We start from the raw sequence: 14,044 nt of genomic DNA, 5'->3' as shown, positions 1-14,044 counted from the left end.
ATATAGAATGGATAAACAACAAGGTCCTACTGTATAGCACAGGGAACTATATTCAGTATCCTGTGAGAAACCATAATGGAAAAGAATATATGTATGTGTGTGTAACTGAGTTACTTTGCTGTACAGAAAAAATTAACACAACATTGTAAATCAACTATACTTCAATAAAATTAAAAAATAACCCAACTGAACTTCTGTGTTTAAAGGAACTTACAATAAAAAATGTCAGTAAAATATGGACCCTTTCTTTGTCCATAGATGAGAACAGTTCAAACATGACTACAATACTCACATCATAGAAGCACATTTTATCACTTTATCCACCTGAATTTTAGAATTTGATTACAGAATACCAACATTAATATTACTATCCTTAAATGAAAAGGTTTCTACCTTCTTCCTGCAGTTTAACCCAGATAACACAGTTTCTTAATGTCAGCACTGGGACTGAAAGCCCACACCACCTTTCATACCATTGACAAAGAAGGCAGCTTTTATCTAGTCACGTGCCCAGAACCATGTTTCTCTTCTTACTTCTATGAGCAAATTCTTGCTGATGTTTACACACTGGTTCCCTTTTCCCTCTTTGCTGGCCTGTTTCTGCAGTGTTACCATTGTCAGTGGATATGTGGAATAAACAAAACGCCCTATCAACTGTTTCCTTCCACTATGGTTTTTGCCTGTTGTCAGAGCTGCTCTAGGAGGATGCATTGGCCACAAGAAGCATAGCGTTTATTTTTCTGCTCCAAGTCAAATGAACAAAAATTATGGTAGATATCAACTTTAAACTTAAAGGGACCTTTTAAAATCTTAAGTACTTCGAGCTTAAATGGAGTAATCATTAAACACATGTTGATAGAAAAAAGTCAAAGGACTGATGGCTAAAAAGGGACCTTGGAGACCATCTTGTCCACCCTCTTCATTTTACCTATGGGAAAGCCAAGGCACAGAGTGGAGCCATCATTTGACCATGGTGGCAGAACTGAGGTTAAAAATCCAGGTCCCCAGATTTCTCAAACTAGTCCTCATTCAACTGCCATCCCAACGCCTTCCTGCTGACAACTTTTAAAAGTGTAATTTGCAAAAACAGTATCACCGTATCTGTACGAATCAAGGTAGGATGTACATACATAAATACAAACATAGCTACTGACAAAAATGTTATAAGAACATTAAAAGAAAGCTCGGAAAGGAGAGAGGAAACATAAACCACAATACCCGCTGTCCTAATACGGCATATTGGTAATGGTTTACAAGTGGCATAATTTCAACTACTGCAAGCCCCTCGCTGACACATTCACTATTCTTATATCCCCTTTTTCCTGAAGTGGTTCATTCTGTCTGTCTTCACTACTAGTTTAAGTCTGCACTGCCAGACATTTTGAACATATCTAGACTGTAACTCATTATATTTTTTAATGGGTCACTTGAAATCCATGCCTTCACATCTTAAGAAAGCATCAAAGCTGGGTAAAGACAGATAAGGACATATACTATTAAAACACTGTTATAAAGGACCACAGGTCACATCCTAACCCTGTAAGGCTGTGATGTTGATCTACTTTCTCCCTATTGTAGCTGAAGGTTAGGACACTGTTAGAATTGCTAAGGATAGATTTTGTTCTAATGCTTTAAGGATTCAGGAGGGCAATTTAAGGCTTTTGAGATATGAGTCATTCATATAGGGATGAAATTATTTTTTTACTAAAACACATTCATTTTGAAAATAGTAAGATAGTTCTCACTTGAAAGCAGACTCAAATCAAACACTGAACTCACGGAGCAGTACATTTGAACAGTTGGAGTTGTCAAGCATAGCATTTTTACATAAGCACCTTGAGATGTAGTAAACCAAGTGAACCTCTATTGGGGAAAAAAAAGTGACTTGTTTTAGAAGTGAACCGCACTTAGAAGGAAAATAAACTTTAGCCCAAAGCCTTTACACCTTTGTCTCCATGGAGCTGGACAGGACCTCGACAGACCACCTAGTGAAGTCACCTGCCCTTCATAGCAATTGCTTTCCTTTTGGTCCCCCTCACCTAGGCTCCCAAAACTAATCCCCTCTAAGACAGTTGTTTAGTCGTTTGGCTCCAGTCTATAATGAAAGAATTTCAGGCACTTGACATGTGATGGGAAAGAGCTTTTTGGACAAGAAAGCCTTCCGGGTGCCCTTAAACCACACTGTTCTAGTCCTCCCAGCTTTCTTTGTTATTATCCATCAATGTATTTCTGGCCTGATCTTCAACTCTTGCTAAACATCATCAGAATTTGGAAAGGCACTTTGAGATGTTTGACATGATTTAGAGGCTACCGGAAATCATTTACAGGCCACTCTAAACTATTTCAACATAGCTATTTCAATAAGGCTTGTGTAAAGCTTCAAGGTTATCTCAAATTGCACTACACTGTGCTTAGGAAACCAGGCAGGCAGCAATCAACTTGCAGTGTTTTTCATTGCCTGACAATCAGCTTTGGTCGTTTGTTTATTGATTTGCGTATCGGGTAACTGGCCTCTGTTCAACATTAAATTAAAAACATGTTATAAAGCAATTACACCTATTTCACTCACTAGCACTACGTCTGACCTGTGGATCCACCTTTCTAATTTAAAAAAAAAAAAGTTGAGCCAGAAAAAAATCTAACTAACCAGGTTCTCAAAAGCTGTTTTGAATGAATGGATAACATTAGAGCTTAATTAAATAATGTGTTAACCAAATTCCCTCTCCCCTTATTTTCTAGCCGATTCCTCTTAAGCATAGTTGGCAGGAAAAGGGAAAGGTATTTTAAGGAAAAAAATATTCGATTAAACCCCAAAGTTAGCAGAGCTCAATGATGGGCAGCACAATGGAGGGAAAGCAAAGCTCTCTAGGTCACGCAGCAGAAGTCTGCAGTGTCAGCCCTGCTTCTGCCCTGCCTTAATCAAAAATCATTTCCAGTCTCTGGGTCTCAGTGTCCTCTTCCAAACCCCTTTGAACTTCAGAAGTCTCTGTGCTGAGTAATGTTAAAAGGAAAGCCATTCTTCATTTTCAAACTTCTAGAACATCACTTGTATTAAAAATACATAAAAATGATTCTTTAAAAACCAGGATGGATATGCACGTTAAATGTTTATTTGACTATGTCAGGTGGTATGTTTCTGAGCAATACTTTTTGTGTTTCCAATTTTTAAAATAGTGAACATAGATTCTTTATTTTTTTAATAAATTTATTTATTCATTTATTTATTTTTGGCTGCATTGGGTTTTTGTTGCTGCCCGCGGGCTTTCTCTAGTTGCGGCGAGCAGGGGCTACTCTTCGTTGCAGTGCGCAGGCTTCTCATTGCGGTGGCTTCTCTTGTCGCAGAGCATGGGCTCTAGGCATACCGGCTTCAGTAGTTGTGGCTCACAGTCTCTAGAGCGCAGGCTCAGTAGCTGTGGCGCACAGGCTTAGTTGCTCCAAAGCATGTGGGATCTTCCCGGACGAGGCCTCAAACCCGTGCCCCCTGTGTTGGCAGGTGGATTCTTAACCACTGCACCACCAGGGAAGTCCGAGATTCTTTATCTTTTAAAGTTTCAGCCTAATCATAATGAATCACAAACTCAGTATTACTTTAGAATACAGTATTAAGTTTGCTTCTCATGGGAGTTCAGCAGGCTTTATCTAGGTAATGCCCAGACCGTCCCTGTGAGGTAGGTGAATGGTGTCTCATTTCTGTAAATCAGCATTTTTCAACCGGGGTTTTGCAGGGAACTTAAGCCCTGATATCCTAAGACATCCACTCTATGTAGTGAATTAACCTTTCTCCTATGCATATAGAGTGGTACTAGTCACTTCTCCTTGGGAGAATTTGAGAAAATAATCACTCCACTATTTTCTGTGTTCAGTGGTTCAGCTGAGGAACCCCAGTTGCAAAAGGATACACAGAAGGCAAACAAACCCATCAGTTACCTGATCATTTGATTAGTAGTTTCTTAAATTGCACTTTGAGTCATAGGTTAGCAAAATGTTTTAAATGAATTTTAATTACCGCTGGAGGTTCCAGGAATGTACATGGAATGTTTTAAAAGATTTAAAACATTAAAAAATTTTCCCTGGGTACTCTTAATTGTTGAAATTTCCAGTTATTTAAATGACAAACCCTTTTATCAGCACAATGTATTGATAGTGATTAGTCAGACTTTTAATGCACAAGGCACTAGTAAGTACTCTCTAGTGAGCAGGATAATTTTTTCAAATAAAAAGGTAAGGGAATTCCCTGACAGTCTAGTGGCTAGGACTCCGCTCCTCCACTGCAGGGGACACGGGTTCTATCCCTGGTCAGGGAACTAAGATCCGAAAGCTGCGTGACGCAGCCAATAAATAAATAAGTAAATAAAAGGTAAGATTAAACAAGATAAGAGTTCAAAGAGGGTGGCTTACCAAGTCAATGAGCTCCAAAGTAGATGATTGTGGATCACGTGGTTTCTTCCCAGTCCCATCCAGATCCTCATTTGCTGTGCAAGTCTGAATTCCAGATGATGATGATGGTGCAAATAAAAATAATCGCAGCTAAGAACTTCACGTGTATTTACTCCACACAACAACTCTACCATTTTACAGACAAAGAAGCCAAGATCGAGATTTAGACATTTTAGTTAACTTCTTGAAGGTTTCAATCTAATAACCGGTGGAGCTTTGGTCATTTTTGTCTTTCTAAGTTGTCAAATACATGAGAATACATTTGTTTATAATTTTTTTTTTTTTGGCTGCGCAGCACAGGGATCAAATGAAGGCCCTTGGCAGTGAATGCACTGAGTCCTAACCACTGGAAAGCCAGGGAATTCCCATTTGTTTATAATATTTATTTATTGTCCTTTTAGTATCTGTGGAATTTGTAGTGTTATAACTTTTCTCATTCATGTCATTTGTGTCTTATCTCCTTTTTTCCTGATAAGTCTGGCTAAAGGTTTATCGATTTTATTGATCTTAAAGAACCAGTAGAATTTGGTTTCATTGACTTTTCCTCTATTGTTCTGGTTGTGATTGTTGTTGTTTCACATTTCATTTATGTCTGCTCCAATCTTTATTATTTCGTTTCCTCTCCTTATGTTGCGTTTAATTTGTTCTTTTTCTAGTTTCTTAAGATGGGAGCAGAGGTCACTGACTTGAGACCATTCTTTTCTAACATAGGCATTTAGTGCTATAAATTTCCCCAAGCCCTGCTTTAGTAGCATCCTACAAATTCTGTTATGCTGTGTCTTCACTTTCAGTCATTTCAAAATACTTTCCAATATTTCTTCTGATATCTTTTTTTTGGACCCATGGATTATTTAGAAACACATTACTTACTTCCCAAATACACAGGGCTTTTCAAGATATTTATTTGTTATTGATCTTTAATTCCATGATTGTCAAAGAGTATGGTTTAAATCCTTTTAAATTTATTGGGACTTCTTTTATGGCACAGTATATGTTCTATGTAGGTAAATGTTCCATGGACACTTGAAATAAATATATATTCTGCTGTTGTTGGGTACAGTCTTCTACAAATGCCAATTAGGTCAAGTTGGTTCACAGCGTTGTTTAATTCCTCTACATGCTTCCAGATTTTCTACCTGATTGCTCTGTCAGTAATTGAGAGAGAAGTATTGAAATTTCCCACCATAATTTTATTTCTCCTTGCCATTCCTTTGGTTTTTCCTCATACATTTTGGAGCTCTGTTTTTTGGCACATAAATGTTTAGATTATTATTTCCTCTTGATGAATTGACCCTTTTATTTTTCTGAAACAACTTCATTTACCTGTGGTAATATTCTTTACTCTGAAATCTACTTTGATATTAATATAACCATTGCAGCTTTCATTTGACAAGTGTTATCATGGCATATCTTATTCCATTGTTTTAGTTTTAATCTATTTGTGTCTTTATATTTAAAGTAGGTTTCTTGTAGGCAGAATGTAGCTGGGCCTTGCTTTTTTTTAATCCAACATGACAATCTCTTTAATCGAAGCATTTAGATCATTTCCATTTAATGTGACCACTGATATGGTTAAGTTTAATTACATCATCTTTTATTAGATTTCTTTACTTTCCCATTTGTGTTCTTTTCTCTTTTTCATCTTTTTCTGGCTTATTTTAGATTAACTGAGTATTTTTATGATTATAGTTTATCTCCTCTGTTAGCTTATTACCTATAACTCTTTGTTCTACTGTTTTAGTGATTGTCTTAGGATTTACTGGATACATCTTCAACTTATCACAGTCTACCTGCAATTGATATTATACAACTTCACATATATTGTAAGAATCATGGAATAGCATACTTTCATTTCTCCTCTCCTGGCCTTTGTGCTATTATTGCCATATATCATACTTCTACATATATTATAAGTCCACAGAAACTCTGCCTGTCTACACCTGGGTTCCCTTTATGCACTGTGGCCTGGAAACTTTCTCAAGGTAGTAAGCTGGGATACTGTAGTGTTCACCTTGTTTCTCATCTCTCAGAATCACTGTTCTTTGTTGTCTGATGTCTTGCATCTTGAGACAACTGTTTCAATTTTTTTTTCATTGCTTCATGTGGGAGTGTAAATCTGGCCCAGATTGCTCCATCTTGATCAGAAGCTGAAGTCCAGAAGGAGCTTTGTGAGTCTAGCTGGAGAACCTGCTTTGTCTCAGAACAAGAGTGCAATTGGGGAGTTACTTGAAGATTGACAGATATCCAAAAATATTGTCTCAGCTACAGACAGATGAGTAACCAGGTGTATGAAAAAACTTGAGGGCAATGGCTTAGAGCTGAACATGAAGCAGGTCCCCAAATGACAGGCAGTGTCTGAGAGACACTGGCAAGGATACAGGCCAAAGACTGTGGGCGAGAGATAGGTCAATAATAGTTAATGCAAGTGAATGATGACTCCTCAGACCATAACCTGATTGTCGTGGATGGACAAAAATAGGTCAATAACAGTTAATGCAAGTGAATGATGACTCCTCAGACCATAACCTCATTGTCATGGATGGACAATGGTTAGCCAACATTCTTGCAGATGTAAACCAGGATTCAGAGAGAGGGTCAGTTGACTAATTTGCAGCCTTTAAGACACAGTTTGGCTAACTGCTGATGATATAATAAAAATAAATTCCTATAGCTTTTTTGTTAAAAACATCTATTCCTATAGCTTTAAAGTAATCAGGATGTTTATGATTATTTTGTCCTCATAACAAATCTGAGAAGAGATAGGTACCATTTCCTTCTGATAAAGGAAATTTGTATATTGGGACCCATAAAATGAAGGCAGACCCAGGGACCCATACGCAACTCTAAACCTATGCCACCCCACACTTACAGGAAACACCTCACTGTCTAGGAAACCTAACATACACCAGTCACTATCCTCCAAGTCAACCTCATTTTTAAAAATAAATTTATTTATTTATTTACTTACTTACTTATTTATGGCTGTGTTGGGTCTTCATTGCTGCGTGTGGGCTTTTCTCTAGCTGCGGCGAGTGGGGGCTACTCTTCTTTGTGGTGCTTGGGCTTCTCATTGTGGTGGCTTCTCTTGTTGCGGAGCACGGCTTTAGGCACGCGGGCTTCAGTAGTTGTGGCACGTGGGCTCAGTAGTTGTGGCACATGGGCTTAGTTGCTCCACGGCATGTGGGACTTTCCAGGACCAGGGCTCGAACCCGTGTCCTGCATTGGCAGGCGGATTCTTAACCACTGTACCACCAGGGAAGTCCCCCAAGTCAAGTTTAGCTAGCTCATCTTACCCAAGAAAACAGACTGCTAGCCTTACCAGGAAATCCTTGACTCCTAGCCAATCATGCCCTGTTTCAGCATTGCCTCTCCTAATGCTCTATAGAACTTGCTCTTGCCAAAACCCCTCAGGAAGAGTGCTCCACTGCTTGTGAGGCACCGTACACTCCCAATCCATGGATTGTTTTCCCTCAAGTAAAGGACTTTGCACTCATTACTAAATTGTATCATTTTGTCATTTATACCCCATTTGACGGATTAACAAATTAAAGTCACAAAATGCTGAAGTGACCTACCCACGTTAACAATTAAGCAGAAACTTGATGTGAGGGCCATCTGACTCCACAGCCAAGACTGTAATGACCATCTGTGCCACTGCCAAAGCTTTTCTTAAATTTGATTTTTTAATATTTTAAATTTTAAATTTATTTGTATATTTTTTTGTTTTTTATTTTGAGAAATTTTATATCTATTTTGGGTTTTCTTTTAAATATTTTCTTTCTTTATTTATTTTTGACCATGCCATGAAGCTTGTGGGATCTTAGTTCCCCGACCAGGGATCGAACCCGGGCCCACAGCAGTGAAAGCACCGAGTCTTAACCACTGGACTGCCAGGGAATTCCCTATTTTTTTGTTTTACATAAAGATACTTTATAGCTGTGGGTCCTGGATGTATATAGGGCAGCATGAGGTAATTTTGTTTACAGGGGTAGATGAACAATTATTTGTTCTAGTTCTATGAAAAATGCCATTGGTATTTTGATAGGGATTGCATTGAATCTGTAGATTACCCCAGGTAGTATGGTCATTTTAATGATATTAATTCTTCCAATCCACGAACACAGTACATCTTTCCATCTGTTTGTGTCATCAGCTTCTTCAGTCAATGTTTTATAGTTTTCCAAGTATAGGTCTTTTACCTCCTTAGTTAGATTTACTCCTAGGTATTTTATTTGTTTCGATGAAATTATAAATGGGATTGTTTTCTTAATGATAGTTCATTGTTAGTATATAGAAACACAACAGATTTCTGCATACTAATTTTGTATCGTGCAACTTTGCCTGATTTGTTGATGAGTTTGGGTAGTTTCTTGGTGGTGTCTTTAGGATCTTCTATGTATAGTATCCTGTGGTCTCTAGCTGCACGGCCATGGGGCTGGAGGAGTTGGTGCTGTCCTGCTGGTGGGCAGGGCAGGGTATCAAAGGCTGGCTGCAGGGCCCTGCAGGGGTGGGTGGTTTCAGGGCTAGTGCCAGGGAATTAGTGGGCAGGGCCAGGTTCTGGGCGCCCTGGTGGAGGGGGCCTGGTTCTGGGGTGGCTGGAGGTTTGGGGGTCTTAAGGCAGCCAGCCTGCTCGTGGGTAAGGCTGTGTCTCCACCTGGCCAGCTGCTTGTCCTGAGTTGTCTGAGTACTGGTGCTGACAGGCTGGTAGGTCTCAGTGCTAATAAGTTAGAAGGATTCCAAAATGGTGTTTGCCAGCACCAGTGTCCTTGTGGTAGACCGAGCTCCCCAAAATGGCTGCTGCCAGTGTCTGTGTCCCCAGGGTGAGCTGCAGTTGCCTCCTGCCTCTCTGGGAGGCTCTCCAAGATCAGCGAGTGGATCTGACCCAGGCTCCTCCCAAATTACTGCTTCTGCCCTGGGTCCTGGAACATGTGAGATTTTGTGTGTGCCCTTTAAGGGAGGAGCCTCTATTTCCCCCAGCCCTCTGGCCCTCCTAAACTAAGCCCCCTGGCCTTCAAAGCCAAATGTTCTGGAGGCTTGTCTTCCTGGCACAGCACCCCCATGCTGGGCAGCCTGATGTGGCACTTGGACACCTTGCTCCTTTGGGAGAAACTCTGCAGTTGTAATTATTCTCCCCTTTGTGGGTTGCCCGCTTGGCCAGGGGTGGGGGGTGGGTATTGGTCTTAACTGTACCAGATCTCCTCCCCTCCTACCCAACTCATTGTGGGTCCTTCTTTATATATTTCATTGTACAATATCTTTTCTGCTAGTCTGCAGGTCTTCCTCATCAATAGTTGCTCTGTAAGTAGTTGTAATTTTGGTGTGCCCATGGGAGTTCAGGGTCTTCCTACTCTGCCATTTTGGCCACTCCCTCATTAGACTTCTTACATTGTGGCTGAGTGATCCCAAAAATGAATCTTTCCTTCAGCCTTCACTAACAGTTTCTACTAGGCCATTTCAGCTTGTGCATGCTGACACATGTTTTAGACTTTCGTTATGTCAGCAGTCTGCTTTCACATACTGTGATACTGTGATTTATAAGAAATATATATTTGGTTATCCAGATGGCCTAAATATATCTCATATAAATTTGGTCTCTGTCCATGGTTCCTGGCTCACAGATCCCAAAACCCTTGGAATTTTCCTGCACGACAAGAGCAGTGGGAGCAACTTTTGTCATATTTGCTCTCTTGTCCTCTGTTCCTGAAATAGCTTTAGAGCTGTGAAGGTGAAATGGATGTCTTGTTATTCACAACAAGCCCCTTTCTACCACAACTGGGTTTATGTTGATGAGGTGACTTTTGGAAAGCAACTGAGGATGGGGGTTGGTTGTCAGGGGAACCAACCATGCGATTAGAGGGTTAGAACTTTCAGTCACTCCCCCCTACCTCCACCCCTCCCCCAGATCTAAGGAGAGAAGGGGGGCTTGAGATTGAGTTCGATCACCAACAGCCAATGATTTAATCAACTGTGCCTATGCAATGAAGCCTCCATAATAAAAACCCAAAAGGACAAGGTTCTGAGACCTTCCAGGTTGGTGAACACATGGAGATTTGGGGAGACTGGCATGCTTGGAGAAAGCACGGAAGCTCAGTGCCCTTTCCAAACACCTTGCCTTATGTATCTTTTCCACCTGGCTGTTCCTGAGTTATATCCTTTTATAATAAAGAGATGATCTAGTAAGTAAAACATTTCTGTCAGTTCTGTGAGCCACTCTAGCAAATTAATAGAACCCAAGGAGGGGATCATGGGAACCTATGATATATAGGCAGTAGATCAGAAGTACAGGTAACAATCTGGACTTGGGACTGGCATCTGAGGAGGGAGGGCAGACCTGTAGGACTGAACCTTTAATCTCTGGAATCTGACACCATCTCCTAGTAGATAGTGTCAGAATTGAACTGAACTGTAGGACACCCAGCTTGTGTCCTACAGTCTGGTGGTATGGAAACCCTCCCCTGCTCACCCCCCCAACACACACACACACACACACACACACACACACACACACATGAACTGGGTCCAGACCTTTACATACCAGTTGCTATTTTGATTAACATAACAAACCACCCTAAAACTTAGGAGATCTAAATAATCCTCATTCTATTTCCTATCACAATTCTATGGGTTTATTGAGCTCAGTGCTGAAGTTCTGTTGGCCTGAATTTCTCAGGCAGTTGCATTCACACGATGGCTGGGGTTGGAGTCATCTGGAGGTTTGACTGGGACCCTGATATAACTGGACTGCTCTGTCTTTCCATATGGTCTCAGGGCCTCTCCCCTCCATACAACCTCTCCACATGGTCTCTGCAGAAAGGTAGCTAGACTTTGTACATGTTGGCTCAGGGGTCACAAAAGTGAGCATTGTAAGAGAAAGGAAGCAGAAACTGCCAGTAAGTCCTAAAGGCTGGATCTGGCCCCTATCTTACACCACTCACAAAAATTAACTGGAAATGGGTTAAAGACTTAAATGTAAGACCTGAAACCATAAAACCCCCAGAAGAAAACATAGGGACAAAGCTTTTTGACATTGGTCTTTGTAATTATTTTATTGATATAACACCAAAAACACAAGCAACAAAAGCAAAACTCACCATGTGGGACTATATCAAACTAAAATCCACTGCCCAGCAAAAGAAACAATCAACAAAATGAAAAAGCAACCTACAGAATGGGAGAAAATATTTGCAAACCATCTACCTGACAAGGGGTTAATATCCAAAAATATATAAGGAACTCATAAAACTCAACAGCAGTAAAACAAATAATCAGATTTAAAAATGGAGAAATAATCTGAATAGACATTTTTCCAAAGAAGGTATACAAATGGCCAACAGGTACATGAAAAGGTGCTCAATATCACTAATCATCAGGGAAATGCAAACCAAAACCACAATGACATATCACCTCAAACCTGTCAGAATGGCTACTATAAAAAAGACCAGTCATAACAAATTCTGGCAAGGATGTGGAGAAAAGGGAACCCTTGTACACTATTGGTGAAATGTAAATTAGTACAACCACTTTGGAAAACAGTGTGGAGGTTCCTCAAAAAATTAAAACTAGAAATACCATATGATCCAGCAATCACACTGGGCATATATCTGAAGGAAATGAAATTACTATCTCAAAGAGGTATCTGTACCCCCGTATTCACTGCAGCATTATTTATAATAGCTAACACATAGAAACAACTTAAATGTCCATTGACAGATGAGTGGATAAAGAAACTGTAGTGTGTGTATATATGTGTGTGTGTGTGCATATACACACACAGTGGAATATTATTCAGCAATAAAAAGAAGGAAACCCTGCCATTTGTGACAACATGATGGACCTTGAGGGTGTTACGTTAAGTGAAGTAAGTCAGACAGAGCAAGACAGATACTGTATGATCTCACTTATATGTGGAATCTAAAAAGAGGGTAGATTGACAGTTTCCAGAGGCGCAGGGGGGAAGAATGGGCGAAGGTGGTCAGAGGGTACAAACTTCCAGTTATAAGATGAATAATTTCTGGGGATCTAATGTATAGCATGGTGACTAGAGCTAACAATACTGCATTGTATACTTGAAAGTTGCTAAGAGATTAAATCTTAAAGGTCCTCACCACACACACACAAAACGTAACTATGTGAGATGATGGCTGTGTTAACTAACCTTATTTTGTGGTAATCATTTCACAATATATGCATATATTAAATCATCACGTTGTACACCTTAAACTTACACAATGTTACATGTCAATTACACACCAATAAAGTTGGAAAAAATAAATGTTGAATATTGAATAAAAAAAAAAAAGACTGGATCTGGAACTGACACAGTATCCCTTCCACAGCATTCTACTGGTTAGCACCAGTCAGAGGCCAATGTGGCAGGGACTTCACAAGGGCACAAATACCAGATAGTGTGGTTCCTTGAGGGCCACCATCAGAATCGAGCTACCATAGAGAGCCAAAAAATATACCACTTACTTCATGATTATTAAAATCCTAATCTTGGGTTTTGTTTTTTATGTCTATATATTGCAATCCAGTGGGCAAACTTGAGTTAGACTATCACACTCACTCAACCAGCAACCAAATTTTCCAAAGAATAAATATAACCATAATTCACAGCTGCTGAGTTAACAGGTTCTATCCCCATTCTAGGCCAAAGAAAGTTCTAAAATAAATTCGTGAAAATTCATTCTCACACATCTTTCAGGACTCCATGTGAGAGTCCACATGTGCTTCAAAAATCAATTTTGAAGTTGTCTGAGGGAATTCCCTGGCAGTCCAGTGGTTGGGGCTCCATGCTTTCACTGCAGGGGGCCTGGGTTCGATCCCTGGTCAGGGAGCTAAGATCCCAAAGCCAAGTGGCGTGGCCAAAAATAAAATAAAATAAAAATTATAAAAAGAAAAATAAAGTTGCTTGATGATCAAAGTGGAATTGACAATGAACCATGGTGGAATGATAAAAAGATATTTTGGAATAAACTTCTGAAAGTTCATCCAAATGTTAAACCTATCTGATAAAATATAAGAAGCAAAAGACCCAGTGTGAATCAACTTGGTTAAAATTAAAACACAATTTCACCATATTATATGATGCAATCATTGAGGGCTGGTCAGAAGAGATAAGGACTGGCAGGTGGGGTTTGTCAGATTTCACAGGTCAAGTCAGGCAAGATGTGAGGTACTGAGAGGTTAGCTAACTAGGCAGGGGTGAACTCATTATGTTCCACCTATGGTGATTTTTTTTCTGTTCTCTAAATGTACTAACTTCTGAGCTGACTCAGAACTCTTTCTGCTATGGTCTGAATGTTTGTGTCCCCCCAAAATCCATATGTTGAAATCTTACTGCCCAATATAACGGTATCTGGAAGTGAGACCTTTGGGAGATAATTAGTTCATGAGGGTGGAGCCCTCATGAATGGGATTAGTGACCTTATAAGAAGAGACCCCAGGGAGCCTTAGTACCTTCCATCATGTGAGAATACAAGAAGAAGTCTGTGACCTGGTAGAGGGCCCTTACACAATCATGCTGGCACTCTAATTTTGGACTTCCAGCATGCAGAATTTTAAGGAATATTTTTTTTTCTTTATAAGCCACCCAGTCTGTGGTATT

Source organism: Mesoplodon mirus, assembly GCF_964341445.2.
Source record: "Mesoplodon mirus genome assembly, chromosome: X".
NCBI lineage: Eukaryota > Metazoa > Chordata > Mammalia > Artiodactyla > Ziphiidae > Mesoplodon > Mesoplodon mirus.
This window is presented reverse-complemented; position numbering follows the sequence as displayed.